The 15,508-nt window shown below is 43.7% G+C and overlaps 1 protein-coding gene across 6 annotated transcripts in view; it reads left to right on the top strand.

Moving 5' to 3' along the window:
• Nucleotides 1-15,508, top strand: part of TRIM2 (tripartite motif containing 2) — a 126,693-nt gene that overhangs the window by 10,352 nt on the left and 100,833 nt on the right. The window contains exon 1 of one of the 6 annotated variants that reach the window (XM_074993158.1): nt 13,359-13,484. The exons of the other annotated variants lie outside the window; for them this stretch is intronic. The gene's annotated coding sequence lies outside the window, so the exon portion shown is untranslated. Of the gene's footprint in view, nt 1-13,358; nt 13,485-15,508 lie in introns of those variants that run through there. 6 annotated transcript variants of the gene reach the window in all.

The raw sequence follows: 15,508 nt of genomic DNA, 5'->3' as shown, positions 1-15,508 counted from the left end.
TCAGGAATGGGCTGATACTCCTTGTTGTGGGCCTACTATACAGTCCTATTTGGTACTTAAAGTGGCCATTGCCTGACTGAAACAACCCTGACTCCTGTCTCTTTTCAAAGTGTAAGGTTTTACACTGTTTCCTAAAAATGATCAGACTCTGTTTTCATCTACTCTAGACATTTGCGGCATAGCTGGGTCGCCTCCAAGAATGCTTTGTTCTCAGTTCTGAAAAGCTTTGTCCTGGGCTTCATAATCTGCATTGTCCCCAAGGAGCACAGCTGTCATGGTGGTTCATAGATTAAATTTGCTTGTCACTGCAGGTGGAGGTTGATTCCTTCATTGCTGGCCTCAACTGGCCTCAGAACCTGAGTGTGATCCAGGGGAGAGACTTGAGAAGAGGCTTGATGAGCTTGTGGCAGAATAAGCCACAGGGGAGGTGGACAGCAGACAGACTTAACCAGGCTCTCAGCAAGGTGGGCCCCCAGAAGAGGCATGGCTGGGGGCTAGCTTCCCTCAATCAGCCCTTCAGCACCACCCAGCGTACACCACCCAGGTCTCTGGAAGCAATTAAAGGGTCCAGGCCTCTGGCTACTGCCATTGCTTCTGCAGTGGTAACAGTGGCTGGGAGCCCTGGACCCTCTCCCGCCTCTGTTCCCCATTGGCGGGCCTGTGGGCAGCCATGTTCTGTCCTGGCTGAACCATGTGAAACGTCTTCCGATTGAGCTTCAGATAACAGTGAAATACAGTAAGCCAGCTTGGAGGTAACAAATGCCTGGAGCATTAAGGTCAAGTCTGGGGGAAAAAGGTACAATGTTTGATGTTTCCTAGCAAACTGGAGATAAAGGAAGGTATATTAAGGTATGACTTGGCAGCATGTGATGTAGAATTTTCTCTTTCACCATCTTTACATCTCTGTCACTTCTCCTGAAAGAAACAGAAGCTTTCTATAATTAAAACTTCATTTTGGTTTTGGTTCTGTCTAGTTAAAAAGCTTCGGGGAATTACCTCTGTTTATGAGAATTTTAGAGAGAAAAAGAAATACAATTTTAAAAATCAGGTTTATAAAAGGTGGGAAAACAAACTTAAATATAGAAAAGCTTCCATTTCTTCAGCAGAGCTAATGTTATAATGTTACCATACCACGATCATTTTAACCTTGCTCTTTTCTGTGAACTATTTTCTTTGCCACAGTATTGGAAGGAGCAGAGGAGATTAAATAGGTGCAAATGCTCGCTCTAGAACAAGTCTATACTATCAGATGGGTTCAGAGAGAACATTCTGAGGCAAACTAATCCATCTGTAGTAACAGCGAGGAAGCCGTGCTAGTCTATACACTATCAAAACAAAAAGCGGTCAAGTAGCACTTTAAAGACTTTAAATAATGTTTAAAGACTTTAAAGTGCTACTTGACTGCTTTTTGTTTTGACAATCCATCTGAAGTGACCAACTGGCTATGCCACAAGATGATGTTGGAGCTCCCTCTTCTGGAAGCATGGATACAAGCTACTTTGTGAGGACCAGGTCTGCAATTTGAGCCCTTGGATTGCTCCTCTGCATGAGGCCACCACTAGCAATGCCCTTTTAGCCATTGTGCCGGCATCTGGGTGGGCAAGGTCCCTGGGGTATATGTTTGCTCCAAAGCACTTCCAGTGTCACCTTGCTTGTATGCAGGAAGTCTAAAACAGTGACCTTCACACAAAAGTTCTTTTGAGCCTCCTTTGGATCAAGGCTAGCCTGCCTCAGTCAGCCCTTTAGTGCTTCCCAGCATAAGTCACCACCTTCTCCCATCAGGGATGGAGCTATAACCAGGTGCTTGAATGCTCTGGAGGCTATTGAGAGGCCATGGCCACCCTCTCAAAGATGCTGAGGAATCCCTCCTGAGCATCATCTGGAACCATGTTGGCTAACTTCACTGGCACAAGTAGCAGAGCTCTCCCTGATACTGGGCTTGGTAGGGTCTCCTTGGGCAGGGGCAGGGGTCATAACTATCTCTCGAGTTACTGCTGCTGGGACACAACCTCTTTCAGCACTGCTGTAGCTGCCTTACTTAGGTCTACAGCTGGGCCAATCATTTGCTCCTGGAATTGCTGTTGGTAGTTGGACTGCAGAGGCCTCCTCTCTGCCATCCACTTTCACCAATGGTTCTAGTATGTCTTACTGGAAGCTCCATCTCAGTGGGCTGGTGTGGAGTCTGTTTCTTTATCGGCCTTGTAACAGGCATAGGGCTTAATTGCCTGCATTCTCTACTAAGTGTAGTCAACCAGCTTGCAGTTTGGGCTCAGCTGTAGTCTCTTCCAGTTTCTTGCAGCTGGGTTCCCTATAAGAACCCCCACTCATGGACAAATTCACAATGGAAAGGGACCTAGGGGTTATGGTGCATGAAAGGCTGGATATGAGTAAACAGTGTGCCCTTGTAGCCAAGAAGGCTAACAGCATACTAGGATGCATTAGGAGGAGCATTTCGAGCAGATCTAGAGAAGTAGTTATTCCTCTTTATTCGGCACTGGTGAGGCCACATCTGGAATATTGTGTCCAGTTTTGGGGCCCCCAGTATAAAAAGGATGTGGATTTGCTGGAGGCAGGTTCAGCGAAGGGCAACAAAAATGATTAAGGGTCTGGAGCGCAAGACCTATGAGGATAGGCTGAGGGATCTGGGCTTGTTTAGCTTACAGAAGAGAAGACTTAGGGGTGATTTAATAGCAGGCTTCAACTTCCTGAAGGGGAGCTCTAAAAAGGAGGGTGAGAAACTGTTCTCAGTGGTGTCAGATGGCAGAACAAGGAGTAATGGTCTGAAGTTGAAGAGGGAAAGGTGTAGGTTAGATATTAGGAAAAACTACTTCACCAGGTGGGTGGTGAAGCATTGGAATGTGTTGCCTAGAGAGGTGGTGGATTCTCCATCCCTTGAGGTTTTTAAGTCCCGGCTGGACAAGGTCCTGGCTGGGATGACTTAGTGGGGGTTGATCCTGCTTGAAGCAGGGGGTGGACTAGATGACCTCCTAAGGTCCCTTCCAGTTCTGTGATTCTGTTCCCCAGGAGCACGAAAAGTCCACTCCAAGGGTCCTTTCTAGGTCATCTTATGTCCAGTCCCTGGCAGTGCTCCTCAGGTCCAGCTAGAGGCCACTGTCAGAGAGCAGATGTCCAGTGGCCCATTCAGGGCTGCAGTATCTGTCTGCCCTAAACAAGGGCAGAGGGCCAAAGGGAAGGGTAGGCACTGTGTCAAGTCTGGGCTTCCCTGGTGGCTGGGCTCCCTAGCAGCCTCTCTTCTTGTGCAAAGTGCTCCCCCTGCTCTGTGACCATCTTCATCTTTTAAGCTCTCCTTCTACAGGTCATCTAGTTAGCATGCCTGAATGGAGATGCTTGTGAGGCTAGCTGTTAGTGGGATAGGAAAAGGTTCCTTCACACCTTGCTACACCTTGCATGGCTTTCTCTGTGTTACTATTCAACTTGCTACCAATGTTTTCCCACCACACATGTTCCCAGTCTCTTGGCCAGCCAGTGCCCCCACAGCTCCCCAGCTAGATAAAGTCTTAAGTTTCCTCCAGACCTACATTTCTATGATATCCTCAAGTTAGTGGGTTCAATAAAGTTATGCCCTGCAAAGGGCATCTTGAGCCTAGCAGGTAATTCCACAATTTCAGATATTTTTCTCTCTGACTGAGAATTAAATGTTGAATTTTGGAATTTCTCATAAAATGAAATTTTCAAAAATAATTCACTTTGGATCAAGTAAAATAATTTGTTCCAATAATATTGAAACAATTTTAAATTTAATTTACTTAAAGTGCACTTTTATTTTAATTTTCATGCTCAGATTTATTTTTTTTTTTTTTTAGGTTTTTAAACTAAATTTCACTGAGATCAACATGGAATATTTTGATTTTCACAAATGGAAAAATGTTCTGCCGGAAACCTTTCAGCTGGGTCCAGGTTTAAATAAAGCTAATTCTAAACCCTTCCCATGCCTTCAAATGTTTCCAACACAAACAACTCCACTGTTTTCTGCCTATCCTGAGTTGTTCACAAGTCTTACCTTGCTTAAGTACTGTTTGTCAGAGTGATTCTTTCAGTTGGCCCCAGGTGCATGTTTCTCTAGTTGCTTGATGGATGCCTGCAGTGTCAGATGCTCTGACTTCTTCTTAACATACATTCCAGCTATTTCCATCTTCTTTCTGGGATAACTTTAGCAATAAGAAGCTGCTCTCTGAAAAATCTTGGCACATGTTATAAACTAATTTAATTTAATACCTGACACTTTTCTGAGGCATTTACTTTCTCAGGCATTTAAGTTTTCTGTCCATACCTTTGGGGGATTGCCTGCTTTCATATACAAATGTTAAAATCAAAATAATATTGCAGTTAAAGATGCACAGTTTAATTTTTAAGTTGTTTGTTTTTTGTGTAAGCTGCCCTGTGCTAATATTACTTTCTTCTGACTATCCCCACAGGCTACCAAGGCATGGGATTGACTGACTTCTTAGACTTTGCCTATGAGCATAATGTTTGTTTATTTATTCGTGTTATTGTAGCAGCCAAAAGCCCTTATCATTGAGATTCAATGCTGCTAGTAACGGTATGAAACGTTTTCATAGTTTCTACCCATTCTGAGACATGGTACTGGAGATCATTGACGCATTGGGGCTTCTTTTTGTCCTCTCCTGAGAACTCTATCAAGGGGACAGAGGGTTGAAGAGAGGAAGAGACTTTAAACCCAATTGTTCCTTTCTTCTCCAGTCTCATTTGTTCTGGTGTCATCAGGAAGACATATGTCTTGGTATGAGTAAAAGAATTGCACAGGGTCTTGCATCTGCAGAATATCTGGTCTATACATCTGATGAAGTGGGTCTTTGCCCACAAAAGCTTATGTTCCAAGTTATCTGTTAGTCTATAAAGTGCCACAAGACTTTCTTGTTGTTTTTGAAGGTACAGACTAACCCTGCTACCTCTCTGATACTGGTCTATACAATGGGGCTGTTTTGAGCTGCAAGGTGTCTGTCTTCTGTTATTCTGAATTGTAGTGATTCTCTCATTTTGTGTGGTTTTAAATTCTGCTATGAGCAGATCCACTCTTCTTCAGTCCATTAACCTAAGCTTTTACCTTCTTTAGAACCACAGGGGATTCAAAAATGCTCTCCTTTAGGCACCATCCTCTCTAAAAGTGCCAAAGGGCTGAGTGCAAATCAAGCTTCCATCTTGGTTGTCTCATATCTTTTACCTCTCCTATTTATGACCAAGAAATATAGCCTAAAACAATTACATTAATTCAAACAGTTCACACAAACCCCTCCGTTCTTTGTATAGTCAATTATTTGGTATATTACTGTGGGAGCATATTCAAGCGTGGCTCATTTAGAACTGGTCTATACTGCAACTGTAATCTTCTACATCATGAAGAAAATGCAAATAGACCTTGTCTGGTCCTAATAAGACGCTTCAGACCCTGCATAGGCCAGAGCTTTATTCTGATCATAGGAATAGTTTGGTCCCAGTTACACTGCAGTGTTTATCCGTATTGTAACAAAGGCAAAGGACAATTACATTTTGATTTTCTGTTACTTGGCTACAGCTGTAGTGTAGGGCCAGGTTCGTTCCTAGGGAAGCACAGGCCTGATCCAACTACCCTGCCCCCCACCCAGTGCCCCAGGTGAAGGGCCTAGGGCACCTCTCCCTACAAGCCTGGTCCCTGTCCTGCTTCTACTCTGCCTTATCCCAGCCATGACACACTCCTTCCCCGAGCTCCACCCCTTCTTGCCCCCTGCCCAAGTAATACAGGCTGCTGGTTTATGGGGACCTGGTGTGAGGTGGTGGCAGTGGAGCAGAGCATTTTGGTATCGTGGCAGTGGGGGGGGGGGGGGGGGGGCTGGTGACCCCCCTGCTGCTGCCTTGTGCCAGGCCCCTCCCCCTGATAATCCTCCAGACTGCCCTGGGCCCGATCCATAGGATGGTTAAGGCAGCTGCCTCAGGGCCTGGGGCAGCCAGCCCAAACCATCCTATGGACTGGATGGCCTAGATGGGAACTGATTTGCAGAAATATCCATATTGTTCCATGTCTGTTGACTTCGAACTTATTTTTCTTTTCTTCCTTACACAGCTTGTAAAATAGGGGTTTGCGTGGTGCGCCAGGATGGCACTGTTCATGTCTGAGTAAATGATTGTCCTTCCTTACTGCCAGGTAATTCCAGTTAAAATGTTTAATTATTTACATATGTCCACAGGCTAGGTAACTAGCAAATTTTTTCAATTCTTTAATAACTGACTCTGGGAGCCTTGCAAAGCATATTGGCTGTAGCGTTTTGCTGATCATGCTTCCATTTCAAAAATTACAATGAAACAGGCCTAACTTTAAATACATGTGGGGCTTGTTTACACTTGCCCCCAACTTTGAACCTCATTAGGCTAATTCTCCCTCGCAGCAACTTCAATGCATCAAACTTCAAGGTGCTGGCACACATGTAGCCGCGGGCACTTTGAAGTGCCCATGCTACTTCGAAGTGTCTTTACTCCCCGAAAGGATGTGACTTTATTACAGCCCCACCTCTAAGCTTTAGTTGAAGCTTTAATAGTTCATGCTTTACGTTGTCAAGGTCTACTTCCGTCCAAATGTGTTAACCAAGAATGTGGCTGTCTTATGGGGAGCTCTCCAAACATAAGAGAAAGCATCGTGTTCTTCTGGAAGTGAATTTGAGGAGAAGAATCCTTCCTGTTGACTCCTTACAGACTCAAATGCAGTTTAAAAGTCTTCAGTTCCCCAAGTTAAAATCTGTGTGCTACAGAATGAAGGACAGATGTGAAGAGATATAATACATCCATGCTTAGATACTTAAAGAGGAGGTTGTGGCAAAAGTTAAATTGTTAAATGAAAGAGAATGGGGCAGCATTTTCCTTTTTCATGTGAGGCTTCAGGAGATCCAGACACACCTCTAGTCTGACCTGGCACATGCTGTACTTTGGCAGGTACCATAAGGGGGTTACATATTTTCATAACAGACCGTTCTCTCTTGAATTAGGAAATGTTCCAAAAGTTCAATGTTCGAAATACACGTCTGCGCTGGGATTCAGACCAATTTTCCTTTGATAGTGACCCCATATTTCAGTACACTGAATCTGCATGTGATCTACCTTTCAGTTCATAGAGTCATAGAAGCATGGGGTTAGAAGGGACCCCAGGAGGTCACCACATCCAACCCCCTGCCTTTAGGGACAGAGCTCTTGCCACCTCCCTAACTAACCCGTTCCAGTGCTTCACCATCCTCCACGTAAAATAATTTTTCCTCATATCCAACCCAGATGTCCCGCACCACAACTTGAGACCATTGCTCCTTGTTCTGTCATCTGTCACTATTGAGAACAGCCTCTCTCCATCCTGACTGGAACCTCCCTTCATGTAGTCAAAGACTGCTTTGAAATTCCCCCTCACTCTTCTCTTCTGAAGACTAAACAAGCCCAAACCCCTCAGCCTCTCCTGGTCATGTACTCCAGTCCCAATGGCAGTTTCTGCCATATACCTTTCTTTTCTGCTATAAGATAAACAGATCACTTTACTTGTGGAGTTTAACTTTTTTCCCCCTGAGTTTTTTAGTTGTCTGAGCTTCTGCGTTATCTGGAAGTAACTTGTGACCCACTTTACAATTGAAAGTGTGCCAATAAAATGTTAAAAATTACAAATTTGTTCAGCATGGGCAATCTGGAAAGAAAAGGACAGGATTATATTCATGACAGCTATTGATGGGGAAACAGGTGAGATTTAAACCATCCAGGTGCTGAGGTATACAAGGAATACAGAGCAAAATGATACCAAAATGGGGGCTGAAGCCTTAAAAGAGAAGGGCACTGGAGAACAGTGAGAAGCAGGCTGGACTGAGGCCTGAAAACAGGAAAGACAGACTCTGGTTCCAGAGCGGAAAAATAAGTAGCGAGTAGAGAGAAGCTGCATGGCCTGAGATAGGGGAAGGGGTAGGGAACACAAGTGAAACTTGAAATTTGATTAAACTCGAAGGCCAGAAAAAAGACAGGGACTGGCGTGAGGATTTTGTGATTTTTTTTTTTTTTTTCTTTTAAACCAAATATTTTTTTAAATTTCATTTCCACTAAACCAAAATATTTTCTTTTTTATTGAGAATTTTTAGAAATTTTGAGTACAGTTCTTTTTCAAAATGTCCATTTAATCAAAAGCCAATTTAGAGTGAAAAAACCCCACATTTAAACAAAAATTAATGTTCAACTTTAGAAGCATGCACTAGTGTTTGTGGCCATGGGGTCAGTAGCTTTGTGATCAAAGAGTGATATCTGCTAGGGCAGTGTTTCTTAAACTGTGTTCTGTGGAAAGCTGGTGTTCCATGAATAACCCACAGGTGTGCCGTGAGCGTTTGTAACAATACACTGATGGTAGATATTGTCTGTTGTTAAAACCAGATACGATGTTACTTCTTCATTGCTATGGTCCCTGATTAAATTACTTCATTTTGTTTTGCTGTATATGTTGTTGTTGAATTTTTTTTTGGTCTGACAACAATTTTTTTTAAGAATTTTCATAGGTGTTCAGCATAAAAAAAATAGTATTGTTTTTGGTGTTCTGCGGTCTCACAAAGCTTAAGAAACACTGTCCTAGGGGACTCAGCAGAGAATTTGTCAATAAAAACACCAACACCCAGGTTACAAATGAGTTTACGCTTGTTGGAAGCAACAGAGAGATAGCCGTGCTAGTCTATAGACTATCAAAACAAAAAAGCAGTCAAGTAGCACTTTAAAGACTAACAAAATAATTTATTAGGTGAGCTTTCGTGGGACAAACCCACTTCTTCAGACCATAGCCAGACCAGAACAGACTCAATACTTAAGGCATAGAGAACCAAAAATAGTAATCGGGGTTGACAAATCAGAAAAAAAAAATCAAGGTGAGCAAATCAGAGAGTAGAGGGGCGGGGGAGGGGCGTTAGTCAAGAATTAGATTAAGCCAAGTATGCAAAAGAGCCCCTATAATGACCCAGAAAATTCACAGCCCAGTTCAAACCACATGTTAATGGCCGTGTCTACACGAGCCCCAAACTTCGAAATGGCCACACAAATGGCCATTTCGAAGTTTACTAATGAAGCGCTGAAATGCATATTCAGCGCTTCATTAGCATGTGGGCGGCAGCAGCACTTCGAAGTAGGCGGGGTCCTTTCGAAAAGGAGCCCTTGTCGGGACGAGATGTGCGGCAGTGAGGCACGTCAATTTCGAAGTCCCCTTATTCCCCTCAGCTCATGGGAATCAGGGGACTTTGAAGTAGGCGGGGTCCTTTCGAAAAGGAGCCCCGTCGGGACGAGACGTGTGGCGGCGAGGCGCGTCAATTTCAAAGTGCCGCGGCCTCCCGCATGTTAATAAAGCACTGAATATGCATTTCAGCGCTTCATTAGTAAACTTCGAAATGGCCATTTGCTTGGCCATTTCGAAGTTTGGGGCTCGTGTAGACGTAGCCAATGTGTCAAATTTGAATATAAAAGAGAGTTCAGCAGCCCCTCTTTCCAAAGTAGTGTGAAAATTCCTATTCAGTAAGACGCAAACTCTTAAGTCATTAACAGAATTGGCCCACTCTGTTATAATGTCAGCTGACCGGTTTGTGGATCAGGAGTGTTTTTATGTCTGTTTTGTGCCCATTAGCTCTTTGTCTAAGAGAGTTTGAAGTCTGTCCAACATACAAAGCATCTGGGCATTGTTGGCACATGATGGCACATATGATGTTAGTTGAGGAACATGAGAATGTGCCCGTGATTCTGTGATTTTCACACTACTTTGGAAAGAGAGGCTGCTGAACTCTCTCTTTTATATTCAAATTCGGCACATTAAGACATGGTTTGAACTGGGATGAGAATTTTTGTATCATTATAGGGGCTATTTTGCATACTTGGCTTAATCTAATTCTTGACTAACGCCCCTCCCCCGCCCCTCTACTCTCTGATTTGCTCACCTTGATAATTTTGTTTCTGATTTGTCAACCTTGCTTACTGTTTTTGGTTCTCTGTGCCTTAAATATTGAGTCTGTTCTGGTCTGGCTATGGTCTGAAGAAGTGGGTCTGTCCCACGAAAGCTCACCAAATAAATTATTTTGCTCGTCTTTCAAGTGCTACTTTACTGCTTCTTTGTTTTTGTTGGTAGCAGTAAGTAACAAGTTTCCTTCAGTAGACAAGGCCCTAAGGACAAAGAGCCAAATTCATCCTTGGCATAATTCCATTGGTGTCAAAGGAATTCTACTGAGTATGAATTTTTCTGAGAAACAAGCCTTTTCACCATAGCCCACTCAATCAGCCCATTCTTGCATTTTCCTTTGATTCTTTATTCTGGCTACACTGCATTAGCATCTTAAAGAAATTGCCATGGGAATCAAAGATGGGATAGCTACCCTTTTTTGTACAAACAGACAAACCGTCTGTTTGCAGCTAGTCTCAGTTCTGCCCCAAACTGTTCAAATCCATCAGGGATGTTTGTTGCCAGTTCCTACTACTCCTAAGATCTAAGAGTAGAAGAGACTAAGCAATGTATGCTGTGTCCATGAGAAGGACATAATCCAATAAATATAATTGTCCACATATATAAACACTTCCTGCAACACCTCCCTCTGCTGCCCCTACTCCATCCCAAATTAGGTATGACACCTTCTTCTTGCAGGCGTTGGGGCAGAAGTGGCTCATGCAAAGGGACTTGACCGGGATGAGTGTCTTCCAGTTTTCTTCCATTGCATTCACAACGGGCAGGGTAAAATAAAAAAGTTTGTGGGTGGAGGAGACAAGCGTGCAGTCAAGACCAAAATTTTGGTGGGGTAAAGAGGATAAGGGAAATTCAATAGCAGTTAGAGGCATGGGCATCTGGTGACCCTGCTGCCCAGGAAGCTAGGCCCTGTTCTCCCCTCCCCATCTGTCTCCACAACCTATATGTGCCCTCCCCTGGCAGGAACCCAGAGTACCCCCACCATAGGCCCTGCCCCCAGCACCAGGAGGGGCCACCCCCAGGCCTGGCACACAGGCTCATCGGTTGTGGACTCACATGTGGCTGAGGAGTCCAAGCTTTGAATGGCATGGGTGTTCACAGTGGGGGCAAAGGAAATGTCCTGGCTCTGTTGGTGCGGCTGCTGCTGTCGCTTTCTTCTTCTCACGAGCATCAATGAGGCGTATGCTTCTCTGCTCTTCAAAGTTGTCATACGCATGTCGTATGAGAGCATGCCAGCCTGTTCGGTCTTTTGCATGCTGCTCTAGCTGATCTGGTTTTAAACCAGCATGAGCAATATCGGCCTTCATGCAGTCTTTATATCTCTTGCAAGGCCTGCCTTGATTCCTTTTGCCCTGAGAGCTCACTGTGGAGGAGTTGCTTCGGGATTCTTGACTCCTCTATTCATATGATGTGCTCTGTCCAGCGAAGCTGGGCTTTCAGAATCATGGCTTCAATGCTCATGGTTCCTGCTCTGTCCAGGACTTCCAGGTTCATAACTCTGTCCTGTCATCGAATGTGCAGTATTGACCTCTGGCTGTGTGTGAAAGCACTCCAGCAGTTTTGTGTTTTCTGTACAAGGTCCAGGTTACACAGCCATACAGGGGACTGGTCAAGACTACAGCCTTGTACACTTTCAGTTTAGTGGACTGTCAGATATTGTGCTGATTCAACACTCGTACTCTCAGACATCTTAGTGCCCAGATGGCCTGGCAGGTTCTGGCATTGATTTCTTTGTCAAGGGAGCCATCATTGGCTATCACACTGCCAAGGTACTTGAACGCCTCTACTGTTTTTAACTCTGTTCCTTCAATAAAGATTGAAGCGGGGAGAGCAGCAGATCCTATACACCCATGCTTTAGACCCAGCTGCCGGCATCATGTGATTGTACCTGAATCCCAATATTCATTTAAAATGAAAGATTCTGTCCCTCCTGATACTGAAGGGAAACTTGACTTGCTTGATGCAGTGATATGTATTGAGTCTGCAGACAGCCTGAAACAATAGCTCTGAGACATGTGAACAGCCCCATCTTTCTTAATGAGGTGTTAATATTAGTATCCACCTTTCTTTGGGGGACTTTGCTTCCCCACCTGAGCAGATACACCCTGGTGACTGGAGTAAATGCTGGAGACCTTGCTGCAATCCCTAAATCTCCAGGTGGGAAGGGGGACTCCTTAAAACTATTCTTATTATTCCCGAGACTCAGGAGGGCCTGCTGCGGGACTTGGGGGAGAAGGCCGTCTTTGGACTGTCGTGGAGGGTTATGCTCTGGCAGAGGACCATGAGGGTGTAGTCACAGGGGACCCTGCTTTGTGGTGTGAGTAGGGAAGTGGCTTACCTAATCTGGCCATGAACGAGGAGTTTGAAGGAAGGATCAGGAGATTATACAGGGATAAATTGATTACAATTCACAAGACAGCTGAGAGAAGAGAGCCAACTAGTCTAAAATATGTGATTGGATGGAAGGACAAAAGAGAGGAGAAGAAGGGCATATCTATAAGTCATTGACAAAAGAGTTGCATGAGAAGTTGTGTATCACCTACACAGAGAATAGGAGAGTAACAAAGATCACAGCCTGTGGCACAACCATAAAGAGTAGCACACCCGCTGAGGACACATTAAAAGCTCAATTAATCAGAAAGGTAAGAGAGAAGCAAGAAAGGGCCAACAGAGTGCTCGGTTTTTAAGAAGGAATGTTCCTCTGGTTTGGGGTGAGGATGGAGCATAGCACTTGAGATTTAGGCAGGAAGAAAAGAGGTCATTAGAGATTTGATGGGACCAGTGTGGGAACGTGATAAAAGGAGCAAAAGGGGCTGGGATTCAGCACCAGGAAGAGGAAGGAGATTAGAATGGGAGGAGGTTAGGGGAATATGCAAGAGGGCAGAGTGAGGTACTAGGCGGCAAGTGAGAAGCCTCAGAGTCAGGTGAAAGAAGGAGAGTGTGCTGGAAAGGGGAGGGGGTGACGGGAGGAAGATCACTGGATTGTGTCAAATTTGTTTGGAAACATCTGTAAGAGTTTGGGCAAAGAGATTTTTTTCTTCAGTGAACATAGGTCACAGCTGTGCTCCTGGTATTCTTTTATTGATCTGAAAGCAGGACCATGCCTGTGAGGTTTCTAAAAACGATTATACGTAAATGAAGCAAATTTCCCCCCCCCCTGAAATGACTTATTGATTCCCCCTCCCCTCTTGCTTTAAGCCTTTTTCTGCTTAATTGGCAATAGTATATCGCTCACTGGCTTCTTCCTAGTCAGCTCTCTGAGTCCCCCTTCTTAAGAATGAAACACAATATCTTAAACAAACAGAATCTAAAGAGGCTAATCATTGGCTCGCATTGTCGTCTGGTACTGCAGTCCCGCCTCTGTGGCTTGTGCTGACAAGCTGTTTGTGTTTTTGCAAGGCCACCCTTTAACTCAGACGCCTGATGGCCATAATGGGACCAATTGTCTGAATGCTGCAGGGAACTGAATCTCCTGATCAGAGAGCCTGTATTTCAGTCTCTGATGCTCCTGGATGGACATTATGGAACCCTAGTAAGTAGGCTTCTAACTGTGCCAATATAATTTTTATCACGGGGCTATGGATAATCCTCATTTAGCAGAACTGGTAAGAAATTGTGATTCAGATGTGCATTTATTAAAATAAATTATATCCTTCTGTCTGAAGTGAAAGAACCAGCTGCTTTGTATGCAGTGTCACAGCAACAAAGATCAGTCTGTTTAGTTTTGAATGAGAATGTGATCTTCCTGGATAAAGAGATAGCAGGATGAAGTTAACATGATGTTAGCTGTTTAAACGTGCTTTTTATTTTTGTCAGCATTTAAACTATATAGTTTGTTATCAGCATCTAGGTCTCTATCAGACAAGCTTACAGAACTGTGGCAGCTTTTGTATTCATAAATACTGGCCCTCAGAAAAGTGTGAAAGAATTAGATAGGAGATGCTGTAAATGTAATGTTTTATAAAAGTGTTATATTCCTACTAATAAAAAATAAGAATCGGCAATTTTAGTGTTCTTTGCTGCCACTGTTATGAAATGTGTGCAGTTACATGAAGGGAGAGACCTCAGAGTAGGGATAGGGTTAGCCTTCTGGATCCTCACCTGTATCCTTTCAATATGGGGTTTTTTTCTTTAAAAAAATTAACTTTTACCACATAATAACAGAGAGGTAGCTGTGTTTGTCTGTATTCTAGCAAAACAAACCAGCCCTCCTGTAGCACTTTAAAGACTAACAAAATTATGACCCCTGCAACAAACTAATTTTGTTAGTCTTTAAAGTGCTACATGATGGCTGGTTTGTTTCTTTAGCACTTAGTGCTTTTCATGTTTGAAGCGTTCTGAGGTAAACATTTCCATCCAGATGAGTACAAACCCAACCCTCTTTGGACAAGTTTGCCCTTGGATTTAACTCTATGGCTTAAAACCATCTGGTAATTTGGGAAAGCTGAGATGCAATCGTTACGTTGGTACAGCATTTCAGGAAAGCACAAGCAAGCCTGCCAGCCTGCTAGCAGGGCTTGTGCTAGATCTTTAGAAATGGCTGCATCACTGAGGCTTTGACATTGTGGCTTGGCCTGGAGCTTGGGTTCTGCATCTAGGTTCTGAACTGAAATTTACTGCCATTCATTCCAAAATGCATTGTAGACACAGGAGGGCTGGAACAATGTGCATAGTGGACATGTTGAGAGCCAGGGAACACAACTGTAAGGTCTATATATAATGCATTCGCTGGTTAACATTTACTGCAGCCTGCACCCCTTTGGTTCTCAAAATAAGTTCTCGCACCCCTTATCAAAAATAAAAAAATGGAGATGGGGGGCTGTATGCTTTAAAATGCATATTAAGTATATGTAAATAGTTTTGTTATTACTCACCACAAATAATAGTACCGTAGGCATGCAAAAATACGCAAGTACTACCTAGAGATGTTGCGGAGTTTTGCTGTGGAACTAAACTGTAGCTGATGCACTAGCAGCAGCTAACTGAATTCATACATAGGTTCGATGAAACCAAGTAGTTGTACTTACGTGCCTGTGCTTAATTTGTGTTTTTGATGATTTACCTTCTAAAAAAATCTGGCATGTCTCATACCCCCAGAAAGAGCATCAAGCATCCCCAGGGGTTTTGTGCACCCCAGATTAAGAACCACTGATATAATGAAAACCCCTTCAAGCCAGGGCTAATGGCAGCACCTGTTCATAGACATACTAAAAGGGGTAAAGTGACTCTCTAAGGCTACACGTGTACAAGCAAGTATTACAACTTAGGCTATGTCTACACTGAAGGTTTTTTCCGACTTTACTTATTTTGACGTTCTAATGTCTAAAGAAGTAATGTTGGAAAAGTGTATACACACAGACAGAGCATTGCCAAAGGCAGTGTTCACACAATAGCTGTGCTTTGTTCACACACATTCCCTTTCAACCTTGAATGTGTGTGTGTGGGGAGATCAGCAAAAGTCCTTCACAGATCTGGAATAACTATTTCAAGGGAAAACCCCTCTTATCTTGAATTATCCTAGTTGACTGTGTGAACACAGTGTAGACAAGCCCTTAG

The sequence above is a fragment of the Carettochelys insculpta genome, chromosome 4, assembly GCF_033958435.1.
Source record: "Carettochelys insculpta isolate YL-2023 chromosome 4, ASM3395843v1, whole genome shotgun sequence".
Classification (NCBI taxonomy): Eukaryota; Metazoa; Chordata; order Testudines; family Carettochelyidae; genus Carettochelys; species Carettochelys insculpta.
This window is presented reverse-complemented; position numbering and strand designations above follow the sequence as displayed.